The sequence below is a fragment of the Schistocerca americana genome, chromosome 1, assembly GCF_021461395.2.
Source record: "Schistocerca americana isolate TAMUIC-IGC-003095 chromosome 1, iqSchAmer2.1, whole genome shotgun sequence".
Lineage (NCBI taxonomy): Eukaryota > Metazoa > Arthropoda > Insecta > Orthoptera > Acrididae > Schistocerca > Schistocerca americana.
The window spans coordinates 1,156,015,645-1,156,029,114 of NC_060119.1; the positions used below are offsets into that span (position 1 = coordinate 1,156,015,645).

General features: G+C 39.9%; 1 protein-coding gene across 2 annotated transcripts in view; it reads left to right on the forward strand.

The window, feature by feature from the left end:
* LOC124619489 (sorting nexin-29) overlaps positions 1-13,470 on the forward strand; it is a 177,631-nt gene that overhangs the window by 131,078 nt on the left and 33,083 nt on the right. The gene's annotated exons all lie outside the window — the stretch shown is intronic.

Here is a 13,470-nt window from a genome sequence, read left to right on the forward strand (position 1 = left end):
TTCTCTCCATTCCTTCTTTCCAAATTTTGGATATGAACTGGGGTCCATTGTCAGATAGTACTGCTTTCGGTTTCCCGATGGTCCTAAAGTATTCGACCATCCTATTAAATACAGCTTTTGCTGTTGCTTTTTTCAAGGGGTATAATTTCACAAGTTTTGAAAATACTTCCAATATCACCAAAATATATGCACAATTCCCCGAAGTCTTTGGGAGGGGACCATATAAATCTACCGATAATAAGTCTAGGGTGTCTTCAGGCAACGTACTTTGCATTGGTCCCTTACTAGTTTTGTTCGGCGCTTTGGCTTTTTGACAGACATCACATGACTTAATTCGTTCCTTTACCTTCTTACTTATACTACCAGTAATCACTACTACATTATTCAATTTATCCAAACATTTCTTTGGCCCACTATGCCCCAATGCTAAATGAAAATAATCTATGACCTCGGTATCAAACTGGTGTGGCCAACATACTCTCCATTCCTCAGTGGCTAAATCTTTCCTCCTATATAAAATGCCTTTATAAATTTTGTAATATTTCTTAATTTGAGGATACTGTACACTGTCAAAATTTACCTTCACTGATTTCCAGGTTGAATCCTCATTCTGATGGTATCTCATATTTTTACATATCTGCTCAATTTTCCTCTTTCCTGAAACCTCTTTCATATACCTTATCTGAAAAGTACCCTCTTCACCATTTTCATTTGGCACTTCACTCATACCATTAGGCAATCGAGATAAAGCACCTGCCACATAATTCTCAGTACCTTTAACATAGCAAATATCGTAATCAAATTGTTGTAGGTACAAAGCCCAACGAGTCAGCCTACCATTAAGTAAACGGCAATCTTTAAGAAAAGTTAAAGCTTTGTGGTCAGTATATATGATGAGCTTATGGCCCCACAGATAATTTCTAAATTTCTTTAGCCCCCATATAATGGCTAAAGCTTCCTTTTCCGAAATAGTGTAGTTCCTCTCGTATTTTGTTAGAGTTCTACTTGCAAATGTGATAGTCCTGTGTTCGATTTCTTTGTCATTACAGATTTCTTGGAAAACTTCTATTCCAATTCCATAAGCACTGCTGTCAGTACTCATATGGAAAGGTTCTGATAGTATGGGGTGATGCAAAATATTGTCATTCAAAAGTTCGTTCTTCAAATCTTCAAAATCTCTCATGCACCCTTCAGTCCACACAAAAGCACTATTTTTCTTAAGTAAATTATTCAGATGAGGACTATTAAAAACTTGCCCCTTGACGAACTTTCTATAGAACCCACATAAACCTAAAAAGGCTTTCAACTGTTTTCTATTTCTAGGAGCCGGACATCCTGATAGTGCACTTAACTTTTCCGGATCCTTGCCAATGCCGTTTGTAGTAATAATGTGCCCCAGAAACTTTATTTCCGATTTCACAAACTCACATTTCTTCCACTTAAGTGCCATGCCCCCTGCTTGTAGAGCAACAAAAACTTTCCGCAACAACTCGCAATGCTCTTGCCATGCTTCTGTAGCAATCAGTAAATCGTCTACATAAATGGTTAGCCGGGAACTCAGTTCTCTCCCTAACACAAAGTCCAGTGCCCTAATAAATACTGCCACAGGAGTGCTAAGCCCAAACGGCACTACTTTATACTGATAGCATTTCCCGGCGAATAGAAAAGCGGTATATTTACGGGATTCTTTACTTAATGGGATTTGCCAGTATCCGGCTGTCATATCCAGACTGGTTAAATACTTCACGTTATAAAATTTTTGGAGCATTTCGTCCAGATTTTCAGGTCTGTCTATTTCCTTCTTTACAATTTTGTTCAAAGTCCTGGCGTCGATAACTACTCTCACTCCCCCATCCCTTTTGTTCACTATGATAAGGGGACTATTATACTCGCTGCTACTTCGTTCAATTACCCCCCACTCTATCATTTTATCTATTTCCACTTGAACAGCCTGCCTCTTTGATATGGGTATCGAAAACGGTCTTACGAAGAAAGGTTTATGCTCTATGGTCTCAATCTGGTATTCAAAATTCTTAACTAGGCCAGGTTTGTCCGAAAATACGGGGTGGTTACTATCTAAAATTTCAAGTAATTCTGCTTTCTGTTTGGGAGATATTCCCTCTAAATTTTCCACCATTCCCTTAAATTCCTGCCCCTGCTCGTCACTGTCATTTAATATTCTCTGGACGTGGTACACCTCGTACTTGTTTGTCAACCCATCATTCCCTTGGTCGATCTCCAACAACAAAGAATCGATTTCTGAATCAAACACTTTCCCACTTTCCTCAAAATTTAATTCCAAATTCCTAAATGTACTATTTATTTTGAACACTCCCTGGCTACAGTCAATAATAACCTTTTCTTTATCCAACCAATCTATCCCCAAAATCATTTCAGTACTCAAGTCTGGCACAACCAAGAAATCATGTTCAAAGTTTTGTCCTTTTACACTAAATTCAACCAAAATCTGGTTCTTTACCGGCTTGCTAGCCTTACCAGTTGCACCAACAATTTTTACACCTGTCACTGACATAATTACTAGCCCAGGCTTATCACAAATATGTTCGAAAAATGACTGAGAAATTGCACTTATCTGAGACCCAGTATCAAGAAGTACTTGCAATTCCACGTTATAAATTTCAATTGGTATTATAGTTTGTTTAACCGTCGAATGTTTTTCATTACCGTGGTCTTCCTTGAGCAAATCCGGGTCTACAATGACATCGTCCCAAGATATGCTTTTAACATTCACTTCACATATATCTGGCGGTTTCTTGGGTTCCGGGAGTTCAAAGTCATTAATTACCAGAACTCTTCGCGAAATAAACCCTGAGTCGTCCGGTGGCTCTTTCTTTCTTTGTTCTGTTTCAACATCTGGATTTTGCTTTGAAGTTTCTTCATCCTTAGGTACAATACCGCAATTAACTGCATCCCTATTATTTTCACTGATTTTCTGATACCCTCTTTCAGTAAAAGTATATTCATTTTCCTTTACACCTGAAAATTCATCTTCACTAGATTCATCACTACTCTCTTCCTCAACATCAGATTCACTTAAGTACGCTACTTTTGCACAATAGGGAGAGTTAGTACATTCATTTTCGTCTGTATTTGCGTATCTTTCATCATCTGAACTATCGTCGGAATCTGACCATTCTGGATCGCTTTCAGGTTCTAACATAAAAGCTTTTCTGAGACAGGCACTAAGTTCTTCCTCTGTATTGTCGTCAGGTTTAGATTTTAATTCAATCTCCTCTTTTGGCAAAACGGCCTCATCCTCAGCTTTATTCACATCCACTGTGACTTCATATTCGGTGTAATCCTCGTGGACTTTAATTACTTTCAGGTAATCATCTACCCCTTCTACACGGTGCCTCTCGGTAGCAGCTTGTACTATTGGTGGACTGTTAGCAGAGGTTATTTCTTCGTCAATGCTGAGGATTTCATCCTCCAAATCCTTCCTATCATTAACCTTCATCCTATTGGCGGCACGCGTACTTTGCGCGGCGCTATTTATTCTCCCCTCTTCAATTTTGGGCCACGTCACTTTATGGACGTCCCTACTATCTCTCTTTCCACCAACTAATTTCTGCGCCTCATACTCCCTTTTAAAATCCTCCCACTCACATTGCTTTAGGCCCTTGTACAGATCGTCGATCTGCACACGCCAATCAGTAACTTCTGCTAATTCATTATCGCCTTTTACCTCATTGCAAACACTGCTAACCGCACCTCTCTGTGTACTCACAGTCTCATTTATTGTTTCCTTTGCCACGGAATTATCACTCGTAAAATTTTCATTAGCTCTGACTGCTATGTTCGTACCTACTGCTGCCGTATTGCTAGCGGCTTCTTTCCGAACAGATGTTCGGCTAGGCTGGGCCGTTGCCCTCTGATGCTCCACTCGCCTGTTAACATGTAGCGCTCTGTGCGGCAGCGATGATTCATTCTGGCTCGCACCTGACGCTTGTTTCGCCACAACACGTCGCGGCGTTCCATGCTCGTCCCTAGCCTGTCTCATTACATTACGGTCGGTCCGGTATCTTTTCTTGAATCGGGGCCGGTATGTATTGTCCGCTTCCGTTTGGCCCGCAACGTTCGCGGAAATTAGTTTCCCGCGTCGTTATTGTTTTGCGCGGTATACCCTCTACCGCGACCTGAATTATTTCCTCTACCTCTTCCTCTACCTCTTTGTCTTTGTATTATATTGACGCGAAATCCATCGCCGTCATTTCGTTCGTCATTACGTCGGTTATTATGGTTACCAAAATTTTGATAATTGGCACGACTTTCGCGCCAATGATCTTCGTCTTCGACTCTTTCGAGAAATGCTTGGAAGCTGTGATGATTGCTTCCTACATACCTCTTTGAATCTTCTGGAAGTTTTTTATATAACTCCCAGATAATTTCTGAATCTGATCTTCGACCTCTTAAATGCGTTAATTTCCGGTACCAATACTCGCAGAAATCTTTCAAAGAGTTCCTGCCCCTGTTATCATGCTGTTTGGCCATGATGAACTCCCGCCATAAACGGTCCTGCTTTTGTTCAGACCAATATTCTTCCGTAAATCTCTGCCTAAATTCCTCGAACGTCATTTGTTCGGCATTTAAATTTATTCCCCAGCGCTTAGCATCACCCGCTAAGGCGCTAATTACTACGTTTATCTTTTCCTGATCAGACAAGTACTCAGGAAATACTCTCTCGCAATTTTTGATAAAATCTAACGGATGCCACCCGTTATGTTTCTTGGCTGTTTCGAAGCGTTCCTCGCCTTCTAGCAGCTTCGTAATTGGTGTGCCATTACAGACAACACCAGGCCTATCTTTAATTTTGCTCTCCAGATCGAAAATTCTGCCTTGAAATTTCGTAGTATTTTGTTCACAATTTTGAACACATCCGGATACTTTTTTACTTAAATCACTTTCAGTGTCCAAAACTACCTTTTTCAATTGTGATATCCCGTGTTGATATTCGCTTACGATCTCAGTTTTAAGACCGAAAACTTTTTCGTCTACCTTATTTTCAACCAGAAGTTCTACTTTCTCTTGGATGTTGAGAATTTCAACCTCGAATCTACTATTAATGTTTCCAATTTCCTCCTGCATAGTATCCATATTTTTGCTAATAACATCAATTTCAAATTTCAGAGTATTTACCACAGAATTTAAATTACCCACTTTTTGTTCTACTTGTTCTATTTGTTTACTAATTTTAATTCCCTGTCCTTCGACCTGTGCTTTAATTTGATCCACCTGTGTTTTGAGCTGCTCGTCAACGTGTGTTTTAAGCTGCTCATTTTGCATTTTGAGCTGGTGTCCCTGTGTTTTGAGCTGCTGATCAACATGTGTTTTGATCTGCTCACTCTGTCCTGAAATTTGTTTGGTTAATTGTTCAAATAAATCGTTTATGCTTAAAATTTTCACACTGTTTTGTTCTACGGAATCGGTGTGTTCCGATTCTACTTCAAAAGTTTCTTTCGGTTCTTTCTTTATCTGTGGTGAATCAAACATGTCAGTGGATTCATTCACATACCCACTATCATCTACAAAGTCACCCTCTGCTTCCTGTTTTGTCCCTTGTTGTGTCCGAGGCAATCTCAACCTTTCAATCTGTTCATTGACATGTTCGTGGTATCGTATGTACGCCAACTGTCTTTCGCTAACGCCATCTGTTATCTGGCCGCGTAAACTCCGGCTACTGCCAGCCGCATTCTCCATTTCGCTTGGCGCACCTACCCCGTCTACGTTTCTGTCCATACTAAATGCCAACTACACCACACTATTATACTTGGCTCACACTGCAGTTTCTTTTACTAAACTTTATTGTAATTCGTGCCACTGAACATCCACTGTTCGGTATTTACATTAATTTGTAACCGACAACAGATGGATGTCCTGTCACCGGGAAGCCACTTGTAACACTACCGCCCTAATCGGACGTAGGTTAGCTATATAAAGCCTGTACTGTAATAAGTTCACGGGCTTCACCTTATAAACAAGGATTTTAGTACGTTAGTTGACCGCGTGTACCTAATAGAAGCAAGATCGGACTTATTCTCAGTCAATAACTACAGTGATGCATCAGGCAAATGTAAAGTATAATTGCTCTTTCGCATGGACAAGAAGTACTCACAGTAGGTGCTACCTATAATTAACGATCCGGTCGCCAGCCTACTTAGGCAATTAGTGAGTTTTTCCTAGTACAAGTGGGTGCAGGTACTAGCATAGTAACACGTAGTAATGATGCGTTATATGACAAAGTTTGGAACCCGAAAAATCCACTGGACTAAAGTTTTCTCTTTTTGTACTAATTTAGACAAACTAAATTTACACAACACCCCACAGCAATGATTACTACGAACTACATTTTGTATATTGATCAGACTGAAATCGGGCATAGATTACCCTATAATTAGCAGTTTTGAAAGCACATATACAATGTCACTATTAAAGATGGAAAAACACTAATACACTTAGGTATAATATAGAATTTAGCTTTACTGGTCAAATCTGATCAGTACACATCAAGGTTTTAACGAATGGATAAGAGAAAAAATGGGGGGGGGGGGGGGGGGCGGGCCCTGAAACTGTTATAGTGGTTATACTGAAACTGTTAAGTACTGAAGGCAAATTAACACACAAAATTTATCAATCTCTGGATAACTACTCTTTTGTCTCACTTCTGAATTATTTAACTGTCATTATTTCTGTCTCAAATTAATTAAATAACATCGCTAACTCAATTAAAAAAAAAAAACTCTTTTGTTCTGTATCAACATTTGCAACAGCACACAGAACTATCGATTCCTTTAAGGCATAGATTAATCTGCTGATAATTTTCATTAACACAAACATTAAACTTTCTGTTTAGGATACTCGGATTGCACAATACGAGGTAAGGATCCTGTCTAGGTCAGTGATCAGGATAAGTCATGGCTAAAACAATTCTGGTAAAAGTCACGTTATTATTGAATCGTTAGAAACAGTTTTGACACTGGTCCACACAGATACACTTCTAAAGATGAAATAAATGTTTGACCTGTGCAAGTCGGTGCGGCGGATGGCGGGCAGCGAGATAGCGGACAGCACGGCACACATACAAGCACGGCTAAAGCTCACACAACATCGGCACTTTCCATCTTCTCAGCGTCGTAATTTTTCCAATTTTGTGCCTCAGAATATAGCCATGCCAAGTAGTCGTCGGAATCGGTTCATCCGAGGCTCAATGGAATCCACTTTTCCTGGGTAGCCTCCTCGGTACAGTACGTGTACTTCCGACTGTTGCTCGCCTCAGACTGTTGCTCGCCTCCGACTGTTGCTCGCCTCCGACTGTTGCTCGCCTCCGACTGTTGCTCGCCTCCGACTGTTGCTCGCCTCCGACTGTTGCTCGCCTCCGACTGTTGCTCGCCTCCGACTGTTGCTCGCCTCCGACTGTTGCTCGCCTCCGACTGTTGCTCGCCTCCGACTGTTGCTCGCCTCCGACTGTTGCTCGCCTCAGACTGTGTTACTGAGCCCGTTGTGCCGAACCGCGCCAGTGTGCGTTTTCCCGCCTCGCCTGCCTCCACCTTTTCCCGCTCCCCTACAGGTAGGGTATTCACCACAGGTTTTCTACTACACATATCCTAATGCATTACCTACGTATGGACCAAGTGTATAAATTACAATTTTCACATCTTACAATAGTTTTAACATTAAATACACCTTCCTTTGATTACCACATTATTTGAAATCTAACATAAATAATAATATTCGTTTCAAAAGTTGCTCACAGTTTCTTTAACATGACACGAAAAGAATCGAAAAAGAAATTCAACACATTGCTATTATTAATTTATCTAAACTCATAAAGAAAAAAATTATTATATGTATAATTCTCGTTACAACCCCAGTTTCGGTATACCGATCCCGGTTTGTCGAACTTCGTCCGAAGTTCATTAATATGATCTTCATTTATACAGATGGCTCTAAGAACAATGATAGTGTCAGGCGTTCTTTTATTGTTGGGGCACACAGTTTCAAATACCGGCTCCATGGCCATTCAGTCTCCACAGCTGAGCTATTTGCCCTCTACCAGGCTGTTCTTTACATCCGCCGCCACCGATATTCTGCTTATGTCATCTGCTCTGATTCCCTGAGCGCCATCCAGAGCCTCAGTGATCTGTACCCGGTTCACCCTTTCGTGCACTGGATCCAACGCTCTCTTCAGCAGCTGGTGGATGACAGTTCTCCTGTTACCTTTATGTGGGTTCCTGGCCATGTCGGTATCCCTGGGAATGAAGCTGCAGGTGCCGTGGCCAAGGCTGCGGTCCTCCAGCCTCGGACAGCTTCTTGGTGTATGCCTTCATCTGATTTTAGCAGGGTCATTTGTCAGCGCATTTTATCGCTGTGGCATGCCGATTGGGCTACACTTACGAACAACAAGCTTCGGGCCTTGAAACCTCTTCCCACGGCTTGGACGACCTCTTCACGCCCTTCTCGGTGGGAGAAGGTCGTTTTGGCCCGGTTACAAATTGGACACTGCCAGTTCAGCCATCGCCATGCTGACGGCTGTGCTGGCGCCGTTCTGCCCATGTGGGCAATTGCTGACGGAATGCCACATTCTAACGTCCTGTCCGCATTTTAATACACTGCGCGTTGATCTGGGCCTGCCATGTACTCTGGATGCCATTTTAGGGGATGACCCAGGAGCAGCTGCTCGCGTTCTTCGTTTTATCCACTCGACAAACCTGTCTGAGGGCATTTGATTATGCTGTTTTCTTTTAATCCCTTGCCTGTTAATATGTCTTTTATAGTGTTGTCCCTTTTAGTTGCTATTTTAACCTTGTGCCTCACAGTGCATTCCTAACTTAGTCTGGGTGCTAATGACCATTGTAGCTGTACCCCCCCCCCCCCCCCCCCAAAAAAAAAAAACCTCATTACACATCTCCCATTTAATCTTCATCTACGTCCTCTTCCATTTCCATAATATTACCCTCAAGTATATCACACTTCTGTTAGCCAAGGATATCTACTATCCCTCGTCTTTAGTCAATACTAACACACAAATGAGAGTACAGTCATTTTATTATTCGACTCTTAAACATGCATTTTTCCCTATAAACATTAGATCTGATTTCTTACTAGGCACTACATCCCTCCACCCATCCATACGTCCTGGCCCATTCTCTCTACTGCTCCCCCCGTCTTCAGTTATCACCACCTGCCACCACCCAGATAAACTCCATCCTCTTTTCTGGTCCATCTCTACTTCTTATCAGCCATTACTGAATTCTTTAATCGTGCAAACCACATAACCACATCACTGTTTTATTTTCATCTTCATCTACTACCTTTGAATGAAGTTTCTGATATACCCACTGGTTAGTACCTACTGTTATGTTTTTAATTTCGTTACAACATTATGGCCCCAATATAGGGCTAGCAGCCCATTCCACTGATAACCAAATAGATAATAAAGCTTTTTTAAAATATTGTTTGATGTAATCATGTTTTTATGTGATAGTCATTGCTGGTTTTGGCCACAGTGGCCATCTTCAAATGCTACAAAGAAAAGAAGTATAGAATGAGATTTTCACTCTGCAGCGGAGTGTGCACTGATATGAAACTTCCTGGCAGATTAAAACTGTGTGCCCGACCGAGACTCGAACTCGGGACCTTTGCCTTTCGCGGGCAAGTGCTCTACCAACTGAGCTACCAAAGCACGACCGACGCCCGGTACCCACAGCTTTACTTCTGCCAGTATCTCGTCTCCTACCTTCCAAACTTTACAGAAGTTCTCCTGCGAACCTTGCAGTTTGGAAGGTAGGAGACGAGACACTGGCAGAAGTAAAGCTGTGGGTACCGGGTGTGTGTCGTGCTTCGGTAGCTCAGTTGGTAGAGCGCTTGCCCGCGAATGGCAAAGGTCCCGAGTTCGAGTCTCAGTCGGGCACACAGTTTTAATCTGCCAGGAAGTTTCAAAAGAAGTATATATTAAAACCTTTGAGCAAGTAACAATATTTTTCCAAGCTTTGATTGTAAGCTAAGTAAAGTGCTATTAAAATACGTGTGGATTGTACACAAGTGAAAAAATGAGGGGGCACCTACCGCAAAGTTGTATAATTTTACCAGCACAGTTTTCTGACAGTGTGGATGATGATTTAGGATCACATCCATCAGGGACTAGTTTTAATTAAAAGGGGACTTAAAAATAAATTTAAAAATTTAAATTCTAACAGGAACAGGCAGCAAAAAAGTAAAGAGTATGAAGTCCACAAATATTTTAAACATGTTGAAAATTTTTCTACTACAATGTTAAACAGTGGCAAAGGACACGTTTTTAAACAAAGGTTTACAAGTCAATAAAATTCTTCTGGGTTTGACACCGCATTGTCAACTATAAAATTCCGACGTATCAGCGACTATTGCAAGACGCCTTTCTCAGGGTGTATTACTATTAGTTAGTTAGCAATACACCTGAGGAAGGCAGCTTGCAATAGTCACCAAAATGTTAAGAATTTCATTGACTGTGACAACGGCCGCTGAAGCCTATTTTTACGAAAGGTTTACAGTATAATATAAGGAAAATGCAAGACAGATTTACAGTTAAAAATATGGTAGCTGAGGTTAAAATGGCAGGTGAGGTGGTAAATTTGAGTAGATGTGAACAGTTAACAACAGTGGCCAAAAGCAAAAAGTTCTTAGAAAGGCCGCTAAATCTTTCACAAAAAGAAGACACTGAGGATAAAGTTATTCCAAAACTAAATATAATCTTAAAGTTCTTGTTATTAGGGCAGGCAAGGGGAACATAGCTGTGTTAGTTCACAATAATGGTTACAAATTCATTAAGAAGAATTACATTATAGAAGAAAAAAAGGACACGACCAAGAGATTCCAGAAAAAGCTGAAGCAGAAGATAGATAATTTGATTTTTCTGTTTTCAGATAAGTTATGTGAAGATTATGATTGCCTGTACATCTGTCCTGAGGGAAATTAAACTGTGTAAAAAGAGAGATTAATCACGCCAGTTGTTAATACCAAAGACTGCCTTACATATAAAATTAATAGGGAGCCCAACAAAATATTGAAAGTGAAATTTGTTCATGAACAATACTGTGATATTAAAAACTGTGTGGCCTTAGTCCAGGAAATAAGACACTGAGATGCCAGATTGTGCTTCTTTCACATCATCGTATATTGAGAAACCTTATACAAATGTTCCTATTGACAAAGCCTTAGATATTATAAAAATAAATCTGCTATGTAGTAAATACCTAGGCCAAGCAGCAGTTGTAGAACTGATAGAAATATTAAAGTTTGTTCTGCCGAATGACAATTTTTTGTTTAACAGTAAATGTTACACACAAGTTGATGGAATTGCTATGGGAAATGGTAAAGGTGACACATCGCAACTCAGTGTGCCAGCTTTATGGTGAGCAGCAATCTGTCCTTTTCATAATATTGTTGACATGTATTTCAGATGTTTAGGAAGCTAGCATGTACAGACATAATTAGCAATGCCCATTCCAATCATCCACTCTGATTCATAGAATAATATGGCTTCCATTGCGTGCAGCATAAGAGAAAAAAGAACATGGAATATTAAGACAGGTCCCCATTGCAAATGAATATGACCTGAAAATATAACCATACACAACAATATTAAAAAGAATGTAAAGAAGATAAATGAACTACATGTACGAACATTATCTGTTAAGTTCAAGTACGCCCCGTGAAATCGTAGGCAAAACATCAGATAGAATTGGCACTTATTCAGGAGAAATGGAGTTTAAAATCACATTCACATCAAATAATACAAAAACGTGAATCATCATAACTTGCCACATAACAGTAATAAATAGGGGGAATCTGGGGTCTACAAAATACCACGCTATGACTGTGAAAAAGTCTATATCAGCTAGTCACACAGGTTCTTTGACTTGATATGTAAAGAGCACACTTATGTTAGCAGTAAGAAGGCATTAGGCTTTTATTTGTGAAGGGAGGGACACATTATTGGTAGCATTGAGGAGCAACTAAGAATTTTACATAGAGTTGGAAAAAAATACATGGTTAGATGTTTTAGAAGCACTGAAGATTTACATTACAAAACAGAAGAAACCAGACAAATTCCTCAATGGGCAGAATGAGTTTGCAACAGATGCATATCTGAATATTTACAGCGCAGTTATTAAGTTTTGGGAGTCATTGCATCATATATATATATATATATATATATATATATATATATATATATATATACAGCTGATGCTGAGGCTGCCCTGCGACTGAGTGCTCCGCTTACTGTCCAGGATATCCCAGCACTTACTAGCATCTGCCAAGAAAATATAAACACGCCTCACAGTTGTAAAAAGAGCACCAGCAAGCTACAGTAGAATGCAACCCTTGTCGTCCATTCCGTTGTCATCTCTTCTAAACTTACGGGCAGTGATGTAAACATCTAGAAGCCAGGAGTGCAACGCCAACAGCTGTTGAAAGTGTGTACTATAAGGATTGCTCCTTTGTCTCACTCATAGTAAAAACCTTACTCTGTTCCTAAATATGGTTTTATTGATTTAACGACTTTTACTAAAATTTTAAATTTTACAAATAACCAATTGAAATATTATTGTTAGTCCTTTCGTATTTTATGGTTTTCAAAAGTAAATATTGTCTTATAGTGGATGCATGCATCTGGCACAAAGAGTAGAGAAAGAAACATACACTTAGTTTCATGTGTATAACTCCACGATTTTTTGTTTTATATGCAGTGTGACAACGCATGAACATGGTACTTTCAGGTGTGATCCACATGTATTTTAACAGCTCACAAGCAGATGTAGGGCAGCAACTGTCTCCTTAAATGAAATCTGTGTTTTCAAAAATTATAAATATAATATGACTGACAGGGCCTTTCAGCATTCAGTCTGATTAGAAAATACCTTTTAGTATGCATCTCATTTTATATTATTATTGTTATTATTTATTACATTGATGGAAAACTTCAAACCTTGTAGAAACCAGGATCTTGCCCACTCGCCTCTTGTAGGGTGCCTAAAGGATACTGCGTTCTCGCAACAATTCAAGCAAATCACATTAATAGTTTTTACTACAAATAAGATGATGTCTTCTCAACCACCTTCGTTGCTCTTGTGGTCTTCATCTTCGTGCCGGTGCTTGTCGATATGCTGGAACAGAAACAGCATGATTGAGCCTTTCATGAATGTCAGTGTTGAGTTGGCAGAACAAAGCCCAAAGACAGTTATGAATCACACCCTGCGCCAATGAGTTGTTGATATCCCTATTATGAATATTAATTATTCAATGTGATTCTGTTTCTCCGGAAGTGTCTTGAAAATGTTTGCATGACAAGGAATGAACCGATACTTAAAGTTCACTTTAAAAAATAAGTGGCTATCTGTAAATACTCCCTTTGTCAGAAAAGTTCTAAGACAGGTTTTTCTTTTTTTAAAAAAAAAGAAAAAAAAATAGACC